This window comes from Brienomyrus brachyistius, chromosome 4, assembly GCF_023856365.1.
Source record: "Brienomyrus brachyistius isolate T26 chromosome 4, BBRACH_0.4, whole genome shotgun sequence".
Taxonomy (NCBI): domain Eukaryota; kingdom Metazoa; phylum Chordata; class Actinopteri; order Osteoglossiformes; family Mormyridae; genus Brienomyrus; species Brienomyrus brachyistius.
The window spans coordinates 18,417,532-18,433,941 of NC_064536.1; the positions used below are offsets into that span (position 1 = coordinate 18,417,532).

The 16,410-nt window shown below is 47.6% G+C and overlaps 1 protein-coding gene across 4 annotated transcripts in view; it reads right to left on the reverse strand.

Moving 5' to 3' along the window:
* The window catches only part of LOC125739617 (tripartite motif-containing protein 16-like), a 144,745-nt gene that overhangs the window by 89,201 nt on the left and 39,134 nt on the right, over positions 1–16,410 (reverse strand). The window lies entirely within an intron of this gene.

Sequence of the window (16,410 nt, forward strand, 5' to 3'; positions counted from 1 at the left end):
CTTCTGGGGTGCACGATCACGCTGACTGGAGTTCTGCAACCGAGCCACACTCTGGGTGAGCTGAGACAACTGCTTCTGCTGACACGTCAGTAACGCTCTCACTTCCTCCATTGCAGTCAAATGGGATGAATTACCAGCACCCTGGGGACCACCATGAACCCCATACTGAACACCAAGCACTGCTGGCACGGAACTACTCCGTCCGCGTGCAGCACAGGGCAAACCCACACGCTCCCACCTGATAGCCTCCCCTCGGACATCCAACAACGTAGCCATAGGCTGCCGGCGCACTAATTGTTTCAATTCACGGCGCAAAGCACCATCTAGTACGTGTTCAATAAATTGATCCCGCAGCAACAAATCTGCATTCTCCATATCGGCCGGTGCACGCTGTTTTACAGCCTCCATAAGGCCCATTAAAGCCAAGGAAAACTCCTGAAGAGACTCCCCGTCCTCTTGCCTTCTAGCAAAGAAAGCTTGCTGTAAAGACACATAGGATTCAGTACACCCGTACAGTTCTTTTAGAACTGCTATTATCTTTACTGGGTCTGTTCTGTCCTGAGGACGGTACGTTATCTCCTCCTTTGCCTTGCCCTCCAAATGGTCAAACAAGAAGAATGCCTGATCTGCCATGGACAAATGACGTGCCCTCATACTGGCCTCCACTTCCTCCAGCCACTCCATTAACCCTATTCCTGTTCTCCCTCTAAAAATGGGGCATTTCCTATCCCTAGGGACAAGAACCAAACGTTCGACTACAGGGGTACCCCTACTGGGTACAGTAAAGTGACTGGGGTTAACACTAGCACTAGGCCCTGGGGCAACAGAAACCGACTCCTGGCGCAGCCTATCATTCTCAGCTTGCAGTTGTAAAACAAGCTCCCTCAATTCCTGTAACTCCTCCGCCATACCTATAATTTAACCAAGGCTGGGCTAATCCAGTATGATGGTAGCGCTCAAATTATTACAGCTGCGCGAACCCGTATCTTGGGCAAACCTTCACCAAGCCACCCAAAAGGATCCACAAGGAACAAACTGCTGCTCTGCCTCTCCAAACTGACGATACCCTAAAAAAACAAAAATTACAGAAACTCAATTAAAAGGAACACACGTCTCCGCTGAAAGATGATCCTGCCGACTACGCCAAGATGTGGCGAGTGGTGGTGAGAGAAATACTGCCAAATAGTACCAAACAATGGTACCAATAGCCACACGTTAGTCCGACTACGCCACCCCAGGTATTACACCCAGAGAAAGTTAAATCACCCTATCCCCGGGCAAAGGCACACTGGTCCGTTCACCATAAACAGCGGAGAGACGTTGTTCCGAACACACACACTTTTATTACACAGTAAAACCAAAAAAGAGTAATCCGTCGATCCGAGCACCGCAAGCTTGGAGCACCGCCGCGTACCAGCAGCCACTTCCTGCCGATCTAAGGCTGGGCGCCGGGACCTAGAACAGCCAGAGTCGGGCGGGCACAAGCGAGGAGGGAAAAACAAGATGTAACCGCAAACCAAACAAAATCACGCAAAACCCAAAGAAAACACTGCAGTCTAAAAGAAACAAATAAAATACAAAACCATTACATTAATACACAATAAAAATCCCATTCAAAACAGAACAAATGTATCAACAAAACAAACATAATACAATCAAAACAAAACACAAACCCTTAGGAAGCGGGGGACCAGTCAGACTCTCCAACCCCCGCTCACACTCATGTGGGCACGCACACCCCCCTGCCCCCAGCTATGGACCCGCTTGCGACTCAGCCTGCTATAGGCTAGACAGAGTATGGACAAACCGGAAGCGCAAAGCGCGAAACGGTGCAAATGTCACTAGACAGCAGCAATAAGGCAAAGTAAAGCTGAGCCGCCGCTAAGCAGAGCAGGGCGCAGTCGCCGCTAGGCAGAGCAGGGCGCAGTCGCCGCTAGGCAGAGCAGCAGTAGTTCCACGCGAGATGAAGCAGCTGTCAACCCCACGCCACAACACACGGGACCCTGTAATAATAAAAGGTAAGGACTCAAAACCCAGCCGTATTAGCCCCAACGTCAACCGTTCTACTGCAGCTTGTAATATTCACCGTACCGGGCTGAACACACCAAGGTAAGATGTCCGCAGACGAACAGGAGATCCAGCAATTAAGGTGACCGCCGACAAGGAGCCTAGAACATTGGTGCCAGGGTAACCCTTATAGTCTGAGCGCCCTCTCCGATTGGCCACTCCCCTCCAGAACTTAATTAGGCACACACCTCGTTTCCTTCTCCTGCTACAATATTGTAATGTGTCACAACACACCCACGTAAACATTATGGTGGATTAAACCAGGTCTGCAGGGCGTCTCGGGCTCACCCCCTGAAAGGGTGGATTCAGGCAGACTCTACAGGTGTGTCCTGGGGGGGCCCAGCAACAAGAGACTGTCAACTGTCCACAGACTGCCCCCGGGGGCTTGGGTCCAGAGAGACCTCTAATGCCTGGACTTTTTTCTTTTTAGCAGTCAACTCCTCCACCTGCATCTGATTCAATTTCTTTATAAGCTTTCTTCCTCACGCTCTTTAGCAGAGTCCTCCTCCTCTCTGTACAAGTCAATAACATGGATAACCAGCTCACAGTAATGCTCCTCAAGCATAGTATAGAGTCCCACAACTTGCCTTAGCCTGCTTCTCAATGCCTTAGGGAGTGTGTCCTGCAGTGCCCTCCGGTACAGGCCTCTGAATGCCGGATTCTGCAGGTCCTGCTCTGTCTCAGTGCGCCACCGCTTTTCTTGAGCTTGCAGATAGGCAGCTGGGCTCTCCCCCTCCTTTATGGGCTCCACCTTCATTTCATCCACACTCAGCCGTGTAGAGAACATTAGTTGCAGCTGGTGCTGGAGGTTACCACGGTAACTATCAAACTGGCATGCATCATTTACAGGAGTTCCTCTCTACATTCCATCTACAGCCTCAACGCGACCCTGAACCGCCTTTGTCAATGTGATTAAAGTGACCAAGTGCATATCAGCAGCAATACAGAGGTGTGGAAGTGACTTAATGGTCAGTGTTCTGTAGCGGGAAGGGGTGTGACGGAGGCCACTGCTCTCAGGGAAAAGCTGCTCCTCAGTCTGTCTGTTTGTGACTTGATGGTCCTGAATCTTTTGCCTGATGGGAGGGGGACAAACAGTTTGTAACCCGGGTGGGTGGGGTCCTTGATGATGTTGCTAGCCTTCCTACATAGTCGGCTAGCATAAACGTTGTTCAGATTTGGTTGCTTGGTACTCACGATCCTCTGCGCAATCTTATCTATCCGGGCCAAGTCTCTCCGGTTCTTCAGAGTACCACAGTGTGGAATACCACACTGTAGCCCTGTAACAGAGAACTTCCTCTCTACTTATGTGAGGGGGGGGTGTCGTTTTCTTGGCTCTCCTAAAGTCCATAACAATCTCCTTTGTCTTGGATGTACTCAAGACAAGGTTGCTGTCCGAGCACCACTGTACCAGGTGTTGCACCTCCTATCTGTAGTGGGTCTCATCGTCTCCTGTTATCAGTCCCACTGCCATGGTGTCATATGCAAATTTCATTATGGTGTTGGAGTTGCGGATGGATGTGCAGTCGTGTGTGAATAGGGTGAAAAGGGCTGGGCTGAGGACAGAGCCCTGTGGTACTCCTGTGCTCAGTGTGAGAGTGGATGATATGCGGTTTCCCACCCTGACATTTTGTGGCCTGAGAAAGTTCAGAATCCATGAGCAGAGAGTGGTGGTTAGCCCCAGGTTGGTGAGCTTGGTAATCAGTTTGTGAGGGATTATCAAGTCAATAAATAACATTCTGGTGTATGTGTCGGGATGCTCCAGATGAGACAGGGTGGCGAGAAGTGGCTTCTTTAATGCTCTTTTTCAGCTCCCTCCAGGCACTGGTGTAAGCCAGCCTGTCTCCTGACACATAGACAGCGTCTCGTGCCCTGAGTAGGAACAGCACCTTTCTGTCGAACCATGGCTTTGGCTTTCGGTAGACCTTGGTGGTTACGCTGGTCAGCACTATGTCAGTGCAGAAGGCGATGTAATCCAGCACTGATCAGCTGTATTCCTCTAGGTCTGTGTTTTCTGCAAACACCTCCAAGTCTGTGTTTTCAAAACAGTCTTGTAGTCGAGATGTGGATTCTTTTCTCCAGACTTGAACAGTTTTAACAGCTGGACATGTTCTGCAGATTAATGGTCTATACGATGGAATCGATTAAAGTGAAACATGGTCAGACAGTCCAAGATGTGAGGATGGAATAGCTTTATAAGCTTCAGAAACATTTGTGGAGACCTAATCCAAAATGTTATTGTCTCTGGTGGGGAAATGCACATTTTTGTGCAGTTTTGGCATTACATATAGAAGGTCTGCTTGATTGAAATCCCCTGCTATAATGACAGCTCCGTCTGGATGTGCATTCAGCTGACTAGCTCCTCCAGAGCTAGCTTAATGCTAGCCTGCGGTGGAATATACACAGCTGTTATTAGAACAATGGAAAACTCTCAGTGAGTAAAAAGTTCTGCACTTCAGTGCCAGATATTCAATGTCCAGGGAGCAATGTGTCTTAATAATGTCCGTGGATGTGCACCAGTTATTGATCACATAAATACACACTCCTCTACCCTTACTTTTACTGGTTTCAGCCTTGGTCCTATCCACATGGTAAACAGAGTGCTCCACTAGCTAGTTGGGAATGTTTGTGTTCAGCCAAGTCTCTGTAATTACCATCACACAGCTGTTCATGTGGCGACTAGTAATCCTCAGTCCTACTTGGTCCATTTTGTTGATGAGAGACCATGAGTTGGCGAGGAAGAGACTCGGCAGGGATGGTTTGTGGGGGTTAGCCTTTAGCCTGGCACATACGCTGGCTCTCTTACCCCACTTCTGCTTCCTTTCCCTGCGCGAAAAGGATGATCAGGGCTGTTCCGCTGAGTTGTTCAGGATGCAGGATCTCTGGAGGAATAGAATGCAGGCTTCTGGAGGAGTAGTCCAGGCATTTGTATCCAATATTCAGAAGTTCAGCACCTCCATAGTGTACTCATTCACCAAGAGCCTGCACAAGTAAACTTAACACAAATAAAAAACAAAAACGCTGCTACCTCATTGAGAGCTCCCAGCCGCCGCGATCACCCACGCCACCATCTTATATTATCTTCAATAGCACGAATAGCGCAATTTGCAAGTGAGCAGGCAATCAGAGCTGCTTCGAGACGCAGACGCGTAATACAGTCTGGTGTATTTAAGTGCTTCCCTATTAGTCTTTCCCAGTTCTGTCATTAATGTCGTTTGGTATCAGTCTTGTCTTTCTCCTAATAAACCCTCATTCACTCGATTTTATGGCATCTGTGTTGCTTCCCTGCCGAAGATCTGACAGAATGACAGAACTTTACAAAAGGACACCTTGCATCACTGAGGAGAAGCACCTTGCCTTGGTGAACAAGGTTATTTACTGGCTCGGTCAGCCAGAGGTGAAAGAGGACCCCACAGCTCGAGCCCTGCGGTTGAGAGGGGTTCTGGAAGGAATCTCCCTGCCCAAGGACTTGCACCTCACGGAAGAGGTATGGAAAAACCTACAGCAGCTGAGGGGAGGAGTGGCAGAGACGACGTTCAGGCGGGTGCACCTGGACAGTGGATTGTCTATCCTCCTGCCATCCGGGCAACCCAAATCCTCCGTCACTCCTGCTGCGTCCGCTCGCACAAAGAAGCGATTGCAATAAGAGGAATCACAAAGGGGAGGACGTCCCTAAAGCTCCTCCAGGATCAATCGTGATCCCTTTCCTCTCCCTGGTGGTGTTTGTCAAAGCTTGCACAGCAGCCGTTCCCCCGGAGAGTGCGCCCGAAGCTCGTCTCCCCACTGCTTTGCCTACTACTGAGTAATGGGTACAACGGGTAATGGAGGATCTGGCGGTGCGGGACTCTGCAGGGGCTGCCCCACTCCATACATGGCTTCAAGAGGAGTTCACTGCCTTCAACCCAACTTCCCCATCTGGAGAAGATGGTGGAGAGCCTGAGGAGCAAGCTTCCTCAGCAGGAGACTCGCCCGAGGTCTCTGTTGCAATTGCCCTTGTGCCTGTTCTGTGTGTCCGTGCTGTTCTCTGTGCCTCGTTAGTGTTTTCACTCTTGTATTCCCAGGTTTTGTTGTGTATCCAGTCTCATCCCTTCGCTCCCCTTCGTCGCGCCCAGTGTGCACTCCTTTGGCGGGGGGCAGGCGGGGTGGTTCTGTCACGTCCCGATTGTGCCGCTCCTCCTGTGTGTCACGCCCCCTTGTTAACCACGTGTGGAATCCGCCTGTTACCAGCTGTGTCTAGTCTTGTTTAAAATAGTCTGGTGTATGTAAGTGCTTCCATGTTAGCCTTTCCCCAGTTCTGTCATTAATGTCGTTTAACGTCAGCCTTTCTGTGATGTTCCTGATTTGTCTACCTCCTAATAAAACCTCATTCACCCAAAGTCATCATAGCATGAATCCATGACACTGAAATATACTAATCAAGCAAGATATCTTGGTGTAGTCCTGGACTCAGACCTAAATTTTAATAGTCACATAAAGACAATTACAAAATCAGCCTCCCACCACTTTAAAAACAGAGCAAGAAGTAAAGGATTTTTGTCTGAGCAAGAAACAGAAAAATTTGTTCATATGTTTATTTTCTGAAGGTTAGACTATTGTAATGGTGTCTTCACAGGTCTTAGTTATAAATCAGTCAGACAGCTGCAGCTCATCCAGGATGCTGCCACCAGAGTCCTCACTAACACCAGGGAAGTGGAGCATATCACACAGGTCCTTAATCACTACACTGGCTTCCTGAGCATCACAGGAATGATTTCAAAATATTATCACTTGCATACAAAGCACCAAATGGTCTCAGGCCTAAATACATTTCTGATTTCCTTCAACGTTATGAAGCATCCAGACCCCTGAGGGCATCTGGGAAACATTCACTCAGTGTCCCAGAATGAAGACCAAGCAGGCTGAAGGAACTTTTTAGTCTCTATGCTCCCTGTCTGTGGATCAAGCTTCCTGAAGACCTGAGGTCTGCTAACACTGTCAGCTCATTACAATCAGGGCTTAAAACGTTACTGTTTGCTGCAGCTTTTCAATTTTCAGTCAAATTAAGCAAGAGTTTTGTCATACACTGCCTCTACAATGTAACTTCTTTTTAGTTTACTGTTTGTTTTTTTGGCTTTAATGCTTTTTAAAATTATCTTTTAAATCGGCAAACAATCCATTTGCAAGTCCCACCCCAAAAAGTTCCGAGGTACCAAAAGAGAAAGGGTACTTTGGGTACTGGAACTTTGTGGTACTGGAACTCAACCTTTATTCAATGGAAAAGGGGAAGTACCAAAAGTACCGTACTTGTTGCAGTGGAAAAACACCCTGAATAAACTCGCCTTGCTTCGCATTGCATTACAACTGGATTCAAAGGTTACTGACATAAACAGCTCATGTAAATGTGAGAGACCAGGAGGCATCGGGAGAGAGAAAGAGAAGCTCCACTAGCAGAAGAAAATGAAACACAATAAAACACAATAAAACACAATGAAACACAATAAAACACAATAAAACACACTCCACCCCATACAGGGAGAGAGAAGCGTGTGTGTGAACAGACTCACATTGTAAGAATTCTGCTCTGGTCCTGGGCACTAATACTGGTAGGACGGTGTCTTTGGTAACTAGAAGGAGACAGAGAGAAACAGGGATGTGAGTAAAAGGAATTTACTTGTGGGAGATGGACTTCACTCACTGTGGAGACAACAGCAGTAGGGTATTATCATTATCAGGGACAATAACAGGCATTTTGACAAGCTGCAAATCGTTTTAAGTTACACATGATACAGATGTTTGGATACTGTAATGTAGAAAAACATGTTTCATGTGATCTGGGTTTTGCAGCCAGTAGAATGTGAAGCTCTTTCACCAGGTAACACAAAGAAAACAAACTGACTGGTCACACAAATGTGAGGCTGACTGTACTGCATACTCTCTCTGCATGGTCTACATCAGGGGGGGGGGGGCAATTCTACCTGCAAAATCCAGTGTGTACGCAGGTCTTTGGGGTAACCTTTACTGTTCAACCCCAGGTGTGAGGACTCTTCAGCCAATCAGTCCTCTAATTAGTAATCCAGCAAAATCCCGCAGTAGCCCTTTCTGGGTAAGATTGGCCACATCTAGTCGATATTAACATGAACAGACTAGAAAATACATTAACCTGGGTGATGGATTTCTGCCATTTTCTTTCTGCAAACATTCTCCAGTAGATTTTTCAGTTCCGAAACCAACTTCCTCAAATTCCCAAAATCAGATCTTGGACTGACAGAGATTCTGGGTCCAAATCCAACTTCAGGGGTGACAGGAAGACCCTGGCAGCTCGACAGACACACAGTCTGATTAAACAGCTTCAACAAAACATCTGACCAGTGACAGACTAGCTGAAATACAAATGAGAACATGCATCCATTTGAATGCTCTGGTTTTCTTATTGCCAGAGTAGCTGTTCTGTTACCTGGAGGAAATGGATGTGATCCTCTGTGTGTGAAAGCTGCTCCAGCTCATAGTGTCTCCTCTTCAGTTCATCAATATCCTGCTTCAGTCTCTCCATGTCTCCTTCAGTCTGGCTCACTGCAGCCTTCTCCTGATCTCTGATCAGCTTTGTCACCTCAGAGCGTCTTCTCTCAATGGAGCGGATCATCTCAGTGAAGATCCTCTCGCTGTCCTCCACTGCTGACTGTGCTGAGCTCTGTTGGTGACACAGGGAGCAGAGGACGGTAAATTACATTTGGCCCCTTTTGAGACTCCAGAGAGCCTCATTGTACAATAGTGATGTGAGCCAACAGGAGGTATAAAAACAACACAGGGCTGGGGTTTGGAGCGTCACCATGCTGGATGCCTCAGGTACTGAAACCCAGCCAGCACTAATTGGAAATGATCACTCATTAAGCTCATACACTGTCAGCTGCAGGGATTTTGCAGAGACTGGTGGCTGTATGGGGCAGGTTGGTTGTCACTATTGAGTCTCAGTGTAGTAGCCGACTTTTTCAGTGTTTATTTGCTTTATGTTGGGTTGTGAAAAGCTGCATTTTTACCAAATGGACTTTTTACAGTATTTTTCTAAATAAATATGGTACTACTGCTATACCACTTGGTTAAACTCTGTTATCTAGCAACTTTGTAACATTAAATCTTTGACCCAGAATAAGCAATAGCAGCATTAATTTGATTAATACCCATAAGTCTATAAATCTGCAACCTGTTGAATCTGAAAGAAGATTTAATATGATCACAAGCCAGCTGTTATCTTCTGCTCAGGTTCATACTCACTGTGATAGAGGCCACAGCCTCTCTCAGCTCCTGCAGCTCCTTCTCTCTCATCTGAATTCTCTGCTGAAATTCCCTCTGTGTTTCACCCATTTGTTTCTACGGATAGGAAACAAGATGACAAAATGAGTTTGTTTCATTAACTGAGATCATATTCATTAATCATCCTGTCCAGGGTGGACTCCAGCCTTGGGCCCTATGCTGCCTGGGAAAGTATCCAGGTGCTCCCTATGACCCTGAATGGGATTACTGGTTAAGAGATGGGTGGATGGATGGATATTCATAAATGATTTATTGACTGTAGGTAGGATAAACTAGACATAGACCCTTTGGTCCCGTATTAACATGCGTCCTGGGTGATCCAATCGGAAGTGGACAGCGCTAATTACAGGTGTGAAGACACCCAGGACACATTAAAGATTCGTTGAGATCCGATCACTGAAACCACATTAGGAGGTGGTCTGGGCCGCATATGGCCACATTCTAATAGCAATGTGAAGGCGAATGTGTCCTGGGCTGCATTGCAGGACCGGCTACTCAACTGACGTCCTATTAGATTGATGTCAGATTGCATGTCAGTTCAGAATGGGCCACTGTGTAGTAAACTGCACTATGAACAACAGTAATGCATGATGCATTAATAATGCAATAATGGATAATCAGGGGGTGTGGCACACACGAGGATCGGACGAGCCGGGCATGACAACACGTTGACTAGCAGAGGGAATTGGGGCGTCCAGTGATGTTAAGCTTGACACAGAAGGTCTGAGGTATGCATCAAAAAAATAATACACTACACTGTGAAGCACAGCTTTGGGGTTTCCTCCATTCTTCCCTAAACATGTGACCACAGTCATCTAGAACTTAGTGATCAGTGGTCATCGTTGACACACCACAGCACAACGTGTCCTCTGCATTTAACCCATATGTGACATCTTCACATAGCAGGGGGCAGCTAATTCTACACCCAGCCAGAAGTACCTTTCTCAGTATACCTCAATGGTGTTTTGTCAGGCAGGGATTTGAACCAACAACTTTTCAATTACAAGTGCACTTCCGTAACCATTAAGCCACCACTGTCCATGGTCATCCGAAGCTTCATTCTGCACTAAACCATCTGACTGCTTTGGAAACTGAAAATGAGGCACAAACCTCATTGCTGGTTTCGAACGCGTTGTAGAGCATATATTCCTGCTCACAAAGACTGCAGCGTAAGTTTTAATCATAATAATTTAACAATAGTTTTGTATGAATAATTAAATTAAGTATAATATAATTCTAATACTAGTCAAGTCAAGAAGTTTATTGTCGTATACACAGTAAAAAACATGTACATGTTAGAACCATGTAATGAAATTCTTACTTTTCTTGCTCACCCTTCGAAAAACATACAAAAAAAGAATAAATAAAAAAAATACAAAAATATAAGAATCCCTCAATAAAGTGCACAGTGCTGAATGACATACAGTAAGAGTTGGATATGAGTATGATATGAAAATGAAAATGATGTAATATGGGGTCAGATTAACTTGAGCTTTTCACATTGTTCAAGAGTCTGATTGATTATACTAATAATAATAAGTCATTATTGTCTTCAAGGTTCAGTTTAACTGTGTGAATACATAACGTCAGATTTGGGTAGGAGTATGACTGTGATGCCTGACCCGTCCGCTCCTCATGTGTGCCACGCTCCCTGATTACCCACGTGTGCTTCCCCGATTGTTTCCAGCCCCGTCTGATTATGTTGCCCTGCTTTAATGTATTTAAGTCCTGGTCTCCCCTGTTTCCGTGTCTGTCATTGATGTTAGTTGGCGTGCGATGTTTCCTAGTCCTCGTTCCTACAATAAATCCCCGTTTACCCTGTTTTTGCCTGATCGCCTGCCTCTCTGCCCGTCACCCCGTCCGTGCGCCTCAGCCGCTATCGCCGAGCGTGACAATGACCCAATAATCTGTATAATTTTCCCGGTATAGAGACCAAGAAGCAGATGATTGATGAGGCTTTGATCAATATGATTGTGAAGGATTCACAACCCTTCACCATAGTGGATAACACTGGATTTAGGGAGGTTGTGGGGATCCTGGATCCAACCTACATTCTCCCATCCAGGCAAACATGAAAGGGTTTGGTGACAGAAACATTTAAGATAGAAAAAGAGAAAGCAAAGGAAGACATGAAAAATGCCAAAGCAGTAAGTCTAACATCTGACATGGGGACATCCATACATATGGAAGCTTATTTAGCAGTCAAATGCCATTTTATAAATGATAAGACTGAGCTGTCGACCGTATTATTGGGAGCAGGAGTCTCATTCTGCAGAAATCATGGTTGCAGTCGAGGCAGCCTGATGGAGGAGTGGGGAATACAGAATAAAGTCCGATGGCTCACACTGACGCTGCACAAAATGTGTCAGACATGCAACCTGCATGGTACATGCACTGAATTTGGTTGTGAAGACCATTGATCAGACACAAGGACCTTATGATATCAGATCCAAGGTAAGACAGATTCTGCGTGACCTACTTCAGAACTAGTACAACTGCTACAGAAAGGCTTTGTCAAATCCAGCAGCAGATGGGCAGACCCACTCTGAGAATGATTACAAAAGTGGAAACCAGCTGGAAAAGCAGCTATTCAATGCTGCAATGATGACATGATCAAGGAGAACCATTTGGTGCTGCATTGGTCACTCTGAAGACAGGGCTCACAACCCTGACCCTGAACTGCTATTAACTTATTTTACCACCTAATGCCACGAATGTGGAGGGAGCCGAAGGGAGAGCCAGGGAAGGGGACGAGGGAGCGGGAGGGGACCTGGGCGAGGGCAAGGAGAGGGGGGGAGCCGCAGTAGGCGGCGACGTCCTCCGACGCGCAGGAGGCGGGGGACCTGCAGGCGACTGAGGAGCCGCCGATGAGCAGCTCGCAGGCGACCGACCGGGCACCGGAGGAGCGAGGCAGGGCGACCAGGCCGGGGAGGGGGACCCACAGGCGACAGCCGACCCGGAGGGCCAGGACCCGCAGGCACTCTCCGAGCCCCAGCGCAGGTGAGCGAGGGCGAGCCAGGGGGCAGGGCGAGAGGGACCCTAGCCCGGCGTCTGTGTCCTCTTCCCTTATGGGACACAGACATAAGGACCCACGGCCGGGGTCGGGCTCGTCGGGGTGAGGGTACCAGAGTCTCAGGGCAAGAGGGACCCTAGCCCGGTGTCTGTGTCCTCTTCCCTTATGGGACACAGACATAAGGACCCACGGCCGGGGTCGGGCTCGTCGGGGTGAGGGTACCAGAGTCTCGGGGGGAGAAGGGACTGGAGTGGGGCCAGGGACTGGAGCTGCAGGCTGCAGAGGGGGAGCCTGCCTGGGAGCTGCAGGCTGCTGCAGAGGGGGCGCCTGCCCGGGAGCCGGGTCTGCAGGCACAGGGACTGCCTGCTCGGGAGCTAGAGCCGCAGACAGTGGTGGCGGCTGCTCCGGGAGCTCAGGCTGTGGCAGCTGCTGCTCAGGCTAGGCAGAGGTGGCCGCTCAGGCTCTGGGACTGCAGGCGGCAGCGGAGGAGGCTGCTTGGGCTCTGGGGCCATAGGGGGCAGCGGTGGCGGCTGCTCAGGCTCTGGGGCCGCAGGGGACGGGACCGGTAGGTCCCGTGAGGGCAGGACGGGCGTGGCCCCTTTAAGTCTCTGGGGCACACGCGGGATGGCATCCCACAATGCGCTGGCCCCCTTGTTGGCCAGCCGCTCTGGCCGGAAGCAATACTGCTCGAGGGGCAGTGGCAGTTCTGCGGCGGCCGGCCGCTCTCCCCGGAGGGTGACGTTAAGAGCGGCCAGGGAGTCCTCTAGTTCTCTGGCCGGAAGGGAAGCAGGGACGAGCGCACACGCCCCTACCACGATCGTCGGGGCGATCGCGTGCTTCTTCTTCCTCCTCCTCTTAGTTGTCACGGCGGTCGCAGTGGGCTGCTCCACGTTCGCTGGCACGGACGACTGGGGAACGACCTCCGCGACACTTGGCTCGTCCATCCCCAACCTCCGCGTGGTCATGCGCCTAACCAGCTGGTACAGGTTAGAGCGCACCACTTCCAAGCGATGCCCGTCCTCCCGTGGGGACATCGCCAGCAGGAGGTCGCAGCTGTCGTTGGCCAACCTCAGCGCGATGGGGTCCTCCTGGACATCGGGTTGGAGGAGCCAGTAATGTACCTCCTGTAGCAGACCGAGACGTGGGCTCTCGGTCTGCTGTTGTGCCTCGTTCAGGGGGTCCGTCATTCTGTCACGATCGCAGACAAAGTGGGCAATCGTCTGGCAGGCGAGCGAGCAAGGAGCAGGCAGGCAAGCGGGATACGGGGAAAACGGGTCTTTAATCGGGGAAATGGAGCAGGTAGAGCAGGACGGAACACAGGCATTGACAAACATCAATGATGGACAGGGCAAACAGGTAAGACCAGGACTTAAAACAGGACAGGACTAATCAAAGTAATCGGACACAGCAGGAGACGATCAGGGAAGCACACGTGGGTAATCAGGGGGCATGGCACACACGAGGAGCGGACCAGCCGGGCATGACAGTGACGAAGATTCATTATTTATGTCAAAGCTGCTCCACGCTTTATTAATATTAGTGAAATGTGCCGGTAAAAATGACATGAAGGTAAAATTAAAGCGTGTAGGTAAGAATGTGTGTTCAGTAGCCTAGAAAATGGATGTGTGAATAGAAACATATAATAACAGTGTCATTGTTTATGTAGTTTTATATTGGGCTGTCTGGGGGCTTGAATTCCCGGTTAGATATTCAGTCCCACTGCGGCCCTGACTACTTTGCTCCTTTTACTTCACTTGTTCCAAGTCAGACATATAAGTCAGCATTTCAGACAAAACACTGAACCTCTTTGTTATCATTTTCACAAATTTTGAGCTTCACTGATTAAAAGCCAAAATATAATCCTATGGCAACCAATACAGTGCATTATAGGCTAAACCCTTTAATCTTGAATAGAAAAATATTAATCTTCATATATCTTAGTACTGAAAGACATATTTTAACACATTCATTTGTTCATTCATTGTGTTGATGTAGGTAAGGTAAGGAGGTAAGAAGCACACACTGAGTACAGAGCCTTACTGCACCCACAATACGACGAACCACCTCAGGGATGAAAACCTGAGTACAGCCGTGCAGTGGGTGACACCTCAGCACCACACCAGTCCCAATGGAACAGTGTGAGTTTTATCCGGTGGCTGGAGTGCCAATCCTGCAAATCCTTGACAATAAAGTTGAACTTTATTGTGAAATACAGGTTCCCAAGAAATATAATTAAGTAATCACATTTTCATCATGTGAAATATTTCATAATAATGACCGTGTAATAAAAATCGTAACATTATGAAATACAATTAAAAAATTATACATAGAAGACAAGCGTTATTACGAAAATATGATGTCCATCTATCCATTTTCCAAACCGCTTATCCTACTGGGTCGCGGGAGGTCTGCAGCCTATCCCAGAAGCAATGGGCACGAGGCAGGGAACAACCCAGGATGGGGGGCCAGCCCATCGCAGGCCACACTCACACACCATCCACACACACATCCACTCCTACGGGCAATTTACCAAGTCCTTCTTTTAATGTTCGGCATGTGGAGACGCATGTTAATACCAGGTGTGAACGTAGCCTTTGACTCATTTTTTGCATTTGTGGGTTTCCTGTCAGCTTAAACAGGGCTAGTCATTCTCATCTGACCTCTAATTAACAATGTGTTTTAATGATAACAATAATTGATACTTTCACTGATCCCTGTGAGGAAATTCTTTTAACATCCGCCCACTTGCTCTCTGTAGGTGTGAGTAAGCTGACTGCAAAGGGCAGCCACCCATAGCAGCACCCAGAGAGCTGGGGGTTAAGGGCCTTGCTCAGGGACCCCCAGATGTACCAAGGCCAGGCTTGAACTGCCAATTCTCAGTAAACTCTACACACTGGAGTGTGTGAAATTAAAATCCCAGGATGGTGGCTGTTTCTGAGGTGATGGAGTCGCTACTCTTATACTGCGCTCCATTTACCTCGGAGGTCAGAACTCAGAGCTGGGAATGATGTCACACACCAGTTAAACACGTTCCAGTGCAGCAAATTGGACATTTAACGAAACCAGTAACCTGTTTCAAAAAGCAAACTTTCTTGCTTTCCCGGATAACTTGTTGGATTTAATTTGTCCCAGGCCGTTTTCTTTATTCACTTACATTTAGCCCGGAGTACCTTAAATCCGCCAAGCGGTCTCCTAAGCAAGAAATCATGCTTTCTGAAACGGGCCCCAGTTCTTTCCTGGTTAGTAATATCAGTTGATAACAACAGATTATATGGTATTTTGCACACAAAAACAGCATAGCAACACGTCTACAGATAGCGGCTATACAGTACCATGTGTACGACTAATTTAATGAGCCAAAAATTAGATGTAAGTGCTAATAAACAGTATAAAACTATAGTCAAACCTCACCTCGGTTTGCGAGTAGCTTGGTTAAAATGTTTTAATAAATTTTAACTTGATAAACGAGTGAAGTCTTGCAATACAAGTATTATGTATACACTTTGTCTGCCTAGCGTCACGTGATCACAACTGAGCCGATGGTTCTTCTCTCTCTCTCGCTGCAGGATTGTGGGTAATCGTTTCCCAAGCTCGGTCTCAGTTGGCGTCCCTCACTCATATAGTCAAAATTTAGTAGAAAAGCACCACCCGAATAAGGGTGTAGCAGTGCATGCGATTAATCTGTTTAACGAAAATTCAATGTCCACATTTCCGTGAAATCGAAAAGGAGGCAAAAGCGCCTGTCATTGGAAAGGTTCCTTGTTAAAGTCGCACAAAAAAAAAGATTCCAGTGAGCCTACAGTGAAATCAGTGATTCCGTTAGTTATAGTGAAAGCCGCCCTACAAAATAACCCTCCTCTTCTCCTCTCTCTCATTTCCTTCACACCATCCACAATTTTTTTCAAAGGTAAAGTGCAGGTTAATTTGTTTTATTATTATTGTTTTTTTTACTTTATATTTCGTATTCATCATTTTTATATGGATATTTTTGGGTTATGGAACGAATCATCTGAGTTTCCATTATTTCTAACAGGAAAATTCACTTT